Here is a 12,667-nt window from a genome sequence, read left to right on the forward strand (position 1 = left end):
AAATTAGTTCCTGAAAACCTCTCTCCTACGTATCATTTTTAGAGGACCATTGTCCTAATTAAATTTACATATACAGCGTAAGTACATTTCGTTTCAATAAATAATAATAGCACAAAGAGCAAAGATCTGATGACAATATGTGAATCATTCAATCAGGTCTATAAGAAAACACCGATTTGCTTAATAAATGCCAGTTAACTTAACACCTGTAACCTAACTAGGTTACACGTGGAAATAGGATAGAATGGTCTCGTTTCCGATCTCCAGAACTTCCTCAAGCATTTTAAATAGTGAGCTTTGTAAACTTTATTGTAATGTTCATACATTAGAATAAAATAAGAAATGAAATCATCAAAACTGAAAGGAATGCCTGTTTACTACGGGCTCCTTATCTTAATATGTTAAATATAATGTTATTTTATAAATCTGAATTTGAATTTTAACTAAATACAAATATGTCGTCCATAATGTTATATTTAATTTTAAGTTTATGTTGCACAGCAAGTGACTACTTTTATCGAATAAAAATAAAGATTCTGGAGAATTAATTTTATAATAAAATTAGGTATATTAATTAATTAAACAAAACACTATCTTCTTAGACTTAGAGATAAAAATAAAAGGTCAGTTTCTATTCTTATGTTTCGGAAACTTATATTTTATTTTTTGTGTTATTTAATAAAATGAAATTGAAAAATTAACATATTAATATTATAACATAAAATATTTTTGTATTGTTTAATTTATAAATCTGTCTTTAATATGTTTATATGGTTATTAGTAATTTCTACATGCAACTTTTATATAAAATCTTTTTGCGATGTTTTCGAAGATTTCGAGTAAACAAATGTGAATATATAAAGGTAATAAATTCGCGCTCACCCTTACTAATGATAAAATATCTTTTTGACCTCTATGACTATTCAAAACACGCAAGGAAAGAAGAATGTGATTAAAATGGCGAGAGGAAATAATGCCACTGGGGATTTCAGAAACTGTATACCTCAACCTGTACAACAGTAACACCATTTGATTTCTTATCGGACCAATAGAATTTAAAGGGTTGACGTAAAAGGTAAGAAATCTCCTGCGATCACAACTAATACGGTGGTCTCTCGAGGATCAATCGTTGGACCTTTTCTCTTCCTAGTTTATATAGTATAAATAACTCACCTTATCGTAGCACTTAATAAATGTTATGTTATGCCTGTAACGTGACTATATAGTCAGTGATTCATTTTCTGACAATAGTAACGGTCCAACAGCAGAATTTTTGTAGAAAAAGTTACTCTTCGTATTATGTACTCATCTGCAGGTTTTTTTCGATTAGATGTTATTTGAAAATATAAATAGTGGATATATCAATGGCAAACTTTTATATATTTATGTATCATAACTAACTATTAGGCCCGGCTTCACACGGCCTACACTTCTATAATGCAGATAACTTTTTGGTTGAAGAATGAGTATAAAACTTTTTTGCTTTTTCTGCTAGGAAAGTTGAAATTCTTTTCTCTCATTAAATATAGTAATATTCATTTATTATTCTTAAAAAACATTCCTCTTAAATAACTCTATTTATTGATCAAAAGGTTTAAGTGTAAAGGCGGCGGTAAGCCTCTTTGTTTCATACTATGTAGAGACTTAAAGAATGACTTAAAGACTTAAAGAATGGTCAAATAAAATAAATGAAATAATATCTTGTGAAAAAAATTATCTACATGCTAAGCTAAAACACTGTAGAGAGTTGCCTACTATTTATGTGCTACTGAAATTGATTGGTTCTAGTAGTCGTAGTAGTAGTCTAGTATCTAAATTTAGAGCTATCGAATATAATTACACATTGGAAGTCGTAAATATGTTTCCAAATAATTTAGTTAAATGAAGAATGAGTTGAGGATTCAAATATATTAAGGTAATTAAATGTGTCTAGGAACACAATTTGCCGTGCTACGGTTTCACACCACACACAACTATCTCGTGACAGTTTGCAAAAGCGTTTGAGATTATTCTACAACGGCCAGGATTGCATTACAGACAAGAAACAATTGCCGATAACAGTAAAAATTTGTAGAATCTATACGTTTAATAAAATTGAAGTGACTGTTTATAATATAAAAATAACTGCTTTTTACTCAATGCATAATGATTTTGGATTTTGGTATATTTACCATGTATATATAACATGGTAAATATACCAAAAATATTTTTTCAATTTATGTTTGTTTATTCCGGATAATCTCTGGAAAGGCTGCACTGCTTTTGACGGGACTTTCACAGGCTGGTAGCTGATGTAATAAAAAGTAACCTAGGCTAAGACAATAACTCTTTTGTTAAAGTCCAATGCGCACGAAGTCGCGGGCACAGCATACAGAATATTTTAAATATTTTTTGAATTCCTTACCATATTGTCACATGACAATATTTTACCTTCAACGACCTTTAAATTTTTAATTATATTATTTTAAAAATTCAACACGTATGTAAATTATTAGCCCGATTATTACCTGCACTCAAAAATTTAATTTAGACTCAGACACATATTGTTCCCGGCTATGAAAACGATAACAACACGTGCAATTAAGCAGCAGTAATATTGCTTATTGCATTTTTCAAATGAACAATAGAAGGATATGAAATTAAATAAATTAAGTTGCGCAGATTATAAACTTAAAGATTAAGATAATAGACTAATAGTATAAAAATAAAGAAATAACAAACTTACAGCCGTAAGAATGATCTGAAAATTCTGAACCAATCCACAGCATATAATAAAAAAAGAGCACTGCAAATGATGGAACAGCACGACACCTAAGGAAATTGATATTCAGTTTAAATACCATGATAGTATATAAAAGTTGAAGCCGTAAGAAATCGCCCATTCGTCACCATTTATGAGACCTAATATTTTATGTCCATTATGTTTGTAGTTATGCCAACTCACTTAATCTTTACATACTAATTATATGTTTTGGTGCTTGATGGTAGAATATCTGAATATCTGGTATCAATCTGGACGAGCTTGAATAAAACCAAGTAAATCCTATGCTAAGATTAATACGTTAGTGAAATTTGTTGAACAAAATTAAAATTTTACTTCTTCTATCAAGTCTCTGAAGTCATAAAACCTCTTTCAAAAGACTCCTTGCTTTGGCCCTTAAAATAAATGACAACCGCTTCAACGTCTTTACTTGAAGAACATATTTACTGCTTAATCTAGACTAGAGCCAGTGTTATTTAGTGTTGCCATGTTTTAAAATATTCTTATCAAATATAAAAATAAAACTTAACGCAACAACTATAGAGTTCATTTATACATTATTTTATATTGTTGATAAAGAAAATAGTTTTTATTCAATTTAGAGACTCTAAATTTCAAAATTCTTTATTTTTAAAAATGCGCTCAACATCAGTCCGTCAGTCAGTACCATATACATACTATATGGTACTGACTGACTGACCATATACATACATTTAGTAAATTAGAAAATTTATGACAATAGACGCAAATTGCAAATATGTAATCGACTAACGTTGATAAAATGCAATTTATGTTTAATTTTCATACAAACACGCTTCAATGTTCTGTCATTTCAATTAAACAAATGTTTACTGATAAGTAAACAGATAATGAAAGGTATAAGGTACTTATACAGTTGCTCCTGTTTAAGTATTATAAAAGATTAAAAACATTTATGTATATTATATACCCATTACTTCGTCACGGCTGACCTAGCAAAAGACGTGCATACGGGTTTACTCGTATTCTGTATACATTATTGTATTATTTTGCGTCGCATATTTTAAAAACGTACGATGATATTGCCTTTCGGAACGTAATAGCAAATATAATACATTCTTTTTCATAAATTTACAGTCTTCCATAATAAATTCAGTATATCAAATTTATAAAACACTAAAGAGGTTGTGTGGTTAGAGGTGCTACTAAAAACTGAATTTAATATTCAGTTTCAATATATATTTCTACTAATTAATAAATATAATAATAATAATAATAGAGCCTTTTATTTCAGAAACATACACTCTACAAAATTTTACACAGGAATTACGTTAAAAGTAAGTATTTTTTCTACTATATACTATTTTTCTATTAATAAATATACATATTAATAATAAAATCACCAGTCTCTTTTCAGCTTTGAAAATGCTTTGAGAATTCAATTTTTTTTAACTCAATCCATATTATTTTAAGTCTAGTTACAATGTTTAGATTTGAATATCACTAGATTCCGTGGCTTCTCATATTCAAATGAACTTGCACAGGTAATTGCATTTCTCTGAAATAAGATGCAAGTTTAGATAAGCGGTATGCATAGTACTTATACCGACTCTCAAATAGCAGAGCCAGATATTAATGTAGCCTCCATTAAATGACTATTAAGTCAGGGATAAAACGTTGTAGTAAATAATCTTGAATTATTAATTTTTTTAAAGAGCGATATTCTATTTATCCTTTTATAAATTTCAACTGTTTCAAACTAACATACTATTGTCATCTTATGTGTACCATAAAATGTATTTAATGTTTATACACTACGACAATGAGACATAGCTAGTCAATTCAGGCGAAGTTGGTGATTAAGAGATGCAGCAACTCAACTTTAATGGCTAATGTCAGTTTTCCAATTTTCCAGTTGATCACAGGCCAAAACTATAAGCGTTTCGATTTTTGAATTTCCAGCTAGCCATTCACAACATCACAATGAATTGTATATGTCGGCGCGAAACCACGAATTTAAGAAAAACAGGTGTCCAGAAATGATTATTTTAATAATAATAATAATTTTAAACTGTTTGATTGTGAAATTAATAATTTTTAGTGAATTTTGAAATATTAAATTAGTCTAAAATATTTTAGTGTTTGTAAACAGCTGTTATGTTTAGTGAATAAGTCTACCCACCTTTTTTGGTTATAAAAGATCAAGCTCCCGCCGGTATCGGGAGGCTTGGTCGAGCCGTCGGAGCGATCGGACCGTCTCATATTGGAATAAAACAGGGAAGAATATTCCCTGAGTTTAATTTCAAACCCCCGAGTATAGATAAAGATCGAAACCCTGACACTCGTTTTCATGTTTTTTAAAAAACGGGCTCGGACATGCTGCTCCGTTATATATTTTATGTCGCCGTTTGATGGATGATTGAACCAGTGTAGCGACAATCACAAGGGACATCTTAGCTTCCAAGTTTGGGTTATATTGACGATGTAACGAAAGGTTTTTTTTTTTAATTTTTGACAGTGCCAATGTCTATGAGCGGTTGTGAACATTTACAATCAGATGGCCCATTTGCTAGTCTGCCTACATATAGCATAAAAAATATTGTTAAACGTATAACGGCGCTCTTATCTCAAAATCATATTTTTTGTCAATGAATTACATTATTTGCATGATGTATTGATATAATTTATAATTCATAAACAGAGTCAGTTTAAAAATCACACTGTATACGTTCAACCGTTTCCAGTATAGTGGTGTGGTTCACGAAGTGCAGTACCCTTCAATGCTAAAGACTGTTAATCAAATAGGGTTTAGTGATTGTGCTTATGACACTTTAGTCGTAGCTCTGAGGATTTTTTACTTTGAAGAGCATGTTTTCTTTACCATTCTCATCTCATACTTATATTATCTCATACTTTCTTTAAATGGTTATCTCTCTCATTGCTTATGCACACATAAAAATTACATGCTATAAATTAAAGTACTCTATCAATTCTTACACTTATTAACATACGTAGGTATAGGCAACATAAGTAGTTAGAAAGGTGGACTATCAAATAGAACACCTGATAGTTAATGGTCAAACCACCCCTTGAAATGGGCACTGTAAGAAATTTTAACCATCCCTTACATCGTCAATGCGTCACTAATCTTTGGAACTAAGGTTTAATACCATTTGTGCCAATAGTTACACTGGATCAAACATCCCTCAAGCCGGAACACAACAATATTAAGTGCAACTACTTGGAGGTCTCCTTTATGAGTACTTGGTGGTACATACTTAGACGAGAGAAGAAGAATTTTGAACTTTGATTTCGTTTTTGGTAATTAATAACTCGATATATAGCCGAGCAGTTCCTTGCAATAGCAGAAGCGAGTTAATTTTAAAACGCTTATATATGTTTTAAGATCACAAGCCTTTTTATACTTCTATTAACTAACATGACTTTGTATTTTTTAAATATTGAAAAAGAGTAACAGAGTACCTACTGACTTTCTTGCCGTTTTTCTCGGTAGAATCTACTTTCCGAACTGGCGGTAGCTTCTCTTAATTGTAAAATGACGATTCAAAAGTGCTTGTAAAAGCCGATTTGAATAAAGTTTGTTTTGATTTGATATGATTTATTGTAAACATATAATATACGACGATGTCAACAATGCTCTCTGTGAAGTGACATTGGCACAGTGTTAACAATTTCCTGTTAAATACTAAAAAGACAAAATATATTAAATTACTACTCGCAACAATTTGTAAAAACGAATGTATTTTTAAACCGGGAAGCATTCGATGTTAAAAAACAACGGAATTCCTTGGTACGACTATACATTCTAAATTGCAAATCATAAAAATAGATCAGCGAACCAGATGGGAGCTATTTGCGCAAATTATAACCTGAGCCCAACAAATTAAATTAAATTCATTTAAATGATGAATGGGGCTTTTTAAAATCTATTTCATAAAATCACGTCTGTAAAAACATTAAATATTTTTTCCAGAAATAGTGACGCACAAACTGTTAATACTAGGAACAAATACAGACTTATAACTGCTATTACCCGATTGCAAGTTATCAGCGGTAATAACTATTTTATGGGACAATACATACGCTTTTACAACAGCTTAACCCTTAATTTGATAATGTATGCCCTAACATACATCAACTTTAAAAAAATATTTTGTAGTAGAAAATACATAAATAACGTAAAATTATATTTTTATCACCTTGCAACTTAAACAACTTTTAGTAGAAAATATAAAACAGGTACTGGTATCACTAGTTTTGACATTAGTTGACGAAAATGGCGTACCGGCGGCCGTCAGCTGCTCTCTCCAAGGTATTTATATAATTTTATTGATTATTACCCAGTTTGGGAAAAGTTTCACGACTGAATCTTATGCTTGATATCATAATTATATAATTTGTCTAATAAGTTTGCAGTTCTAACTTCTTACATTGGTGTTATTTTGGATATTAACATGATGTATGCTGTGACATACATTGCCAAGTTTGTAAAAAAATACTCCTATTTAATTTGTATGTCAGGGCATACATTGCCAATTTTAGGGTTTTGCTTTGCTTAGCTGGTATATTAGAATTTTTTTTCTTTGTCTGCAGCAAAAGCTTGAAACTCGTGGTGGTAGAATTTTAGCACTTGTCCCTGCTCAAAATGCACCCTCTGATGATAGTGAACATTCTGATATTGAAGACGAAATACGTGTGCACACACCGCTTTTCATGTCCAGCTCCTCTGCACCCTCAATTGATAGCTCTTTAGAAAGACTTAATCTTCTAGATGATGAAGACCCCACTAGCGAAAATGTTCGCCTCACACCAATTTTCCAAAATGTTTATTCAAGCCCTTCTCTAGAACCGAATTGTAGTCAAGTACCAGTACTGAGTGATATTCCCTCATTTCCCGTAACACCTGCAACCCCTGCTACTCCTGCAACTGCTACACTAATTGCACCTAATGCACCCCTTGGTTTGGTAACACCTAGCATGTCGACGAATGCCTCCTCCATATCACGTATTTCCAGAAAAACAAGATCACAACGCCCCACTGTTCATGTTGCTAAACGACCTAGACGAATGCAAAAGTTTACTCTTAGTTATAATTGGAAAGAAGCTGTGTTTCGACATGTGGCTTCTATAGAAGAAGAATCGGAACCTGTCGAGAGCGTCACAGTCCTGACTCCCCTGGAGTATTTCTACAAGTTTTTTTCCCCAGACATTTTGACAGATATTGTCGAACAAACAAATACGTATGTAATATCTCAAACTGGACGTACTCTGGGTTTGACTGAAGACGAATTACGGGATTTTTTAGCGATTCATATTATTATGGGTGTTGTGAGCATGCCGTCTTATACTGATTATTGGAGTTTGCGATATAGATACAAACTTGTGGCTGATTTGATGCCACTAAAACGCTATCAACAAATACGTCGATTTTTACATTTTGTTGACAACAACATACAAGATTCTGACAGATACTATAAAGTTAGGCCGTTAGTGCAAAAAATAAGAGACAATTGTTTAGCTCAAGAAAATGAAAGGAGATTCAGCATTGATGAGATGATGATCCCATACAAAGGGACAAAAGCAGGGAAGCGGCGTCAATATATGAAGGACAAACCTAATAAGTGGGGTTTTAAAAATTACGTCCGTGCTGGAGTTTCAGGATTGATTTATGATTTCGTATTGTATGGAGGAGAGGACACATTCCGATTCCATTCATTTACAGAAAAGGACGTATCAATCGGATTTGGAGCGCAAGTCGTGATTGCTTTGTGCAAAAGTATTAAATCCAAACCAGCCTTTATTTTTTGTGATAACTTTTTTAGTTGCCCGGAATTGTTCTACATACTGAGAGAAGACTATGGGATCTTTGGACTAGGAACCATCAGAAATAATAGGTTGAGAGGTGCGGAAGCAATTTTGCCCTCAGAGAAACAAATGAAAAAGAAACATCGGGGTAGTCATGCTCAAGTCTCCTGCGACAAAAACCACTTGGTCGCAGTACGGTGGAATGACAACAAAGCAGTGACTTTGATAAGTTCCTATGTTGGCGCTGAACCAGTAGCTACAATAAAAAGATACTGCAAGGACTCCAAAACGAAGGTTGACGTTCAATGTCCGCAAATTGTAAAGGAGTACAACAAGCATATGGGAGGGGTTGACTTGGCCGATATGCTTATCTCCTTATATAGAACACCTTTCAAGACAAGGAGATGGTATATCGGCATATTTGCCCAGCTTCTTGACATCTGTATCAATAACGCATGGCTCCTTCACAGAAGAGATTCCAAGACAAAGTCAATTGCTTTGAAGGACTTTAGATTCGAATTGTACGAAGGTCTAAAAAAATACCATCGTTTTGAGGGAAGTAACAAAGGCATCAAAAAAAGAGAACCACAAGCCGGGTCAGTTGAAACGACACGATTTGACAACGTTGGTCATTTTATGACAATGACCACACAAGGAAGATGCCGATTGTGTTCAAAACTTACAGTCGTGCAATGTATGAAGTGCCAAGTCCGCCTTTGTTTCGTAACAGGCAAAAATTCACGTAACTGTCAACTAAATTACCATGTGCCTGCGTAATTTGTACGTATTTTTTTATTAAAAATAAATAATAAATATAATATTTGGTTCTTTTTACATACGTAGTCAGTACCTACAGTAATTGGCAATGTATGTCCCTGAATACAACACATTTACGATTTGTATTCTTGAGTAGTTGGCGGTGTATGTTGTGGCATACATGAGTTTTCAGGAAAACTAAGCTTTTCAGATTTTTTTTCAAATTTTTCTATGGTCGTTTTATGTGTATCAATAACATTTCTGATGAAAAAATTCAGGTTTTATAGCATTTCACACTTTGCCAAATTAAGGGTTAAAAAAGCTCAAATATATTCAATCGTTAAATTCATAAGAATCGTTTAGGACATTGTGTGTTAAAGGATTCTGCAAAAGTACTCGCTAGTAGGCGGCAGTAGTCGGTAGTCTGCAAGTCACCAGCAGATATTATATCCCCAAATACCAATACTTAGTATAATTGTGTTCCGATTTGAGCCAGTGTAACTAAGGACATGAAGGACGTAACATCTGAACCCTCGATTTCGACGGCGTATTAGTCATGTAAGGAATTGTTATTATATCTTACAGCGGCAATGTCTATGGGCTTCGATGATCACTTGCTGGCCTATTTGCACCTCTGCCTATATATATCATAAATAATGAATTATTAGACCATTGACCATTTTCATCATTAAACTGTATTTATATTATAAATGTGAAAGTAACTCTGTCTGTCTGTCAGTCTAACACAATTTGATGAAATTTGGTACGAAGCAAACTTGATCTCCAAAGAAGGACTTAGGCTTTTTTGCGTAATACATGACAACCACACCCTACACGCGAGCGAAGCCGCAGGCGATTACTAGTACCTCAAAAATAACTCGCCTCCAAGCAATTTCAAACAAGTGATGACTTTTGTAACTATAAGAAATAACAATTGTTAAATTTGAGACAAAAACATCCCGCTGAGTTTATTTTGCTTCTTTATTGAAAAAATATTTTAACTTTGACATTTCTTTACATACGGGAAACATCACGTGTTGGTCGATAGGTTCGTGCTGTGTTGATAGCTCATTAAATATATTTCATAATAAAAAAATACTTATCAAGAAAAAAAGTGTGCATATTTTTATCATTAGGGCGAGCGAAGCGAGCCCTACTCTAATTCAACAATCTGTACATTTTTGTGGTACACTTTATGAAAAAAGTATTACGCCTTTAGATTTGAAATTTAACATAGTAATTTAGAATCATGTCTAGATGTGTTATTTATCATTAAAATATCTTTTTTTTTTTAAATTTTTTTTTTATAAATACAATTTGTATATGGACACTAATGTTAATATACTACTAATTTACTAATATGCTACTAACGCCATCTGTCGAAGGCATGTATCAACTAAATTGTTTAATATACTACTACTAAAGCCATCTGTCGAAAGCATGTGTCAACTAAATTGTTTCTACTACTAGTAGAAACAGGTAGAAATAGCGTCAGCACCATAACAACAACACTACAGATTTTAAAAACAACGTCACTGTTGGTTTATTGTGTGAAAACTAATTATTATTGCGTGAAACATTATTTTATTGCTCAATTTCTCAGGTGTAATATTGATTAAGAAAAAATATTAGGTAAGTGCGTATGATCGTAAGTACCTATGATAGAATTTTATAGAAAAATGCTATCCATTATCCAGTTGTATCTGACGTAAAACATGTTGGTTTAAATGTTTTATTGTTATTGTTGCAGCGAAATGCCACGAAGACGCACGTTAACTGGCCGTAAAGAACGCGAACATAACCGTGTTTCAATGAATGATTTAAGAGAACGTCAGAAAAGATCTCGAAATATGGAATCTAATTTTCATCGCGGAAATGTTCACTTTTTAGAGTATGCCGTTAATTTCGAAACTGCTCAGAAAAATTTGGAGTTAAAACATTGCAATTTATGTCATCGTCGTTGGTTCGATTTACATATTGAAGAAGACGGACTTTGTGCTCTTTGTCGTAAATTTCAAGTAAAAAATGAAATGAATATATTTTCTACAGACAATAATATGGACCCTGGTCCACAACCTGAAGTTTTAAAAAAATTAACATTTCTTGAAGAACAATTAATTGCTCAAGTTCATCGGGTTATAACAGTATATAAACTTAAAGGTGGTCAATTTGGATATAGTGGCCAAGTTATTAATTTTCATCAAGACATTACAAATTTTACTACCTCTTTACCTCATTCTATTGATACTATTTCAAAATATATTTTTGTTAGAAGAAATTATGGTGAAGGATATAAAGATTTTATTGTAAATCGTGATAATGTTGAGGCCGCTTTGATATATCTTAAAAATAATAATCCTTGGTACCGTGATATAACAATTGACGAAAATAATTTACAATGTTTACCTAATAATGAAAGTATTTTTCAACAAATTGTATTAAGTCAAGATACACAACAACTTTCATATAATTTAGATAATGAGGATAATGATCAAAATATATTATATGATAATGTTTATGAATCTGGAGCTCCAACGGTGACTTTTCAATGTAATCGTAAAGCAGTGAATAGTGTACTGAACATTCAGGAAGAAAATGATAGATCTGGTGTTTTACCTTGGCCTATATTTGATCCTGTGCCAATCAATGAATTTACATGTGATGGATATATTTGCAGAGCATTTCCAACTTTATTTCCTACTGGTAAAGGTGACCTTAGAGATTCAAGAGTGCATAAAATTTCTAATAGTGAATATTTAAATTTCTTATGATGTATGAAGATGGGAGATTTGCAAAACATCCAAGATTTAGATTTTTTGCATTTAATAGTATGATGCGTTGGACAGCTTTGCAGAGTATTTGTGTCAGAAAAAAATCACTTTTACGTAATATTGAGACAATTGAACAACTCCGAGAATTATTACAGCGAGAACCAATATTGTATAAATCAATTTTATCATATAATACTAATTTGAGATCATCTAGCTCATATTGGTACGTGAGATCTAGAGAGTTAGTGGATATGATTGAAGAATTAGGAACTCCAACAATATTTATGACATTGAGTGCAGCTGATTTATATTGGCCAGAGCTGTATCGTATATTGGATCCAGACTATAATTATGCCGATCTCAATCAAAGCAGTGAATTTATTCGTAAATCTAAATTATTAAATTCAAATCCTATGATTGTTTCTTATTTTTTTAAAAAGCGATTAGATACTTTTATGGATCATTTTGTTAAAAAATACTTTAAAGTCACAGATTTCTGGTTCCGTATTGAATTTCAACACCGAGGTAGTCCGCACATGCATGGTCTTTTCTGGTTTGAAAATGCACCTGATCT

This window comes from Vanessa cardui, chromosome 9, assembly GCF_905220365.1.
Source record: "Vanessa cardui chromosome 9, ilVanCard2.1, whole genome shotgun sequence".
NCBI lineage: Eukaryota > Metazoa > Arthropoda > Insecta > Lepidoptera > Nymphalidae > Vanessa > Vanessa cardui.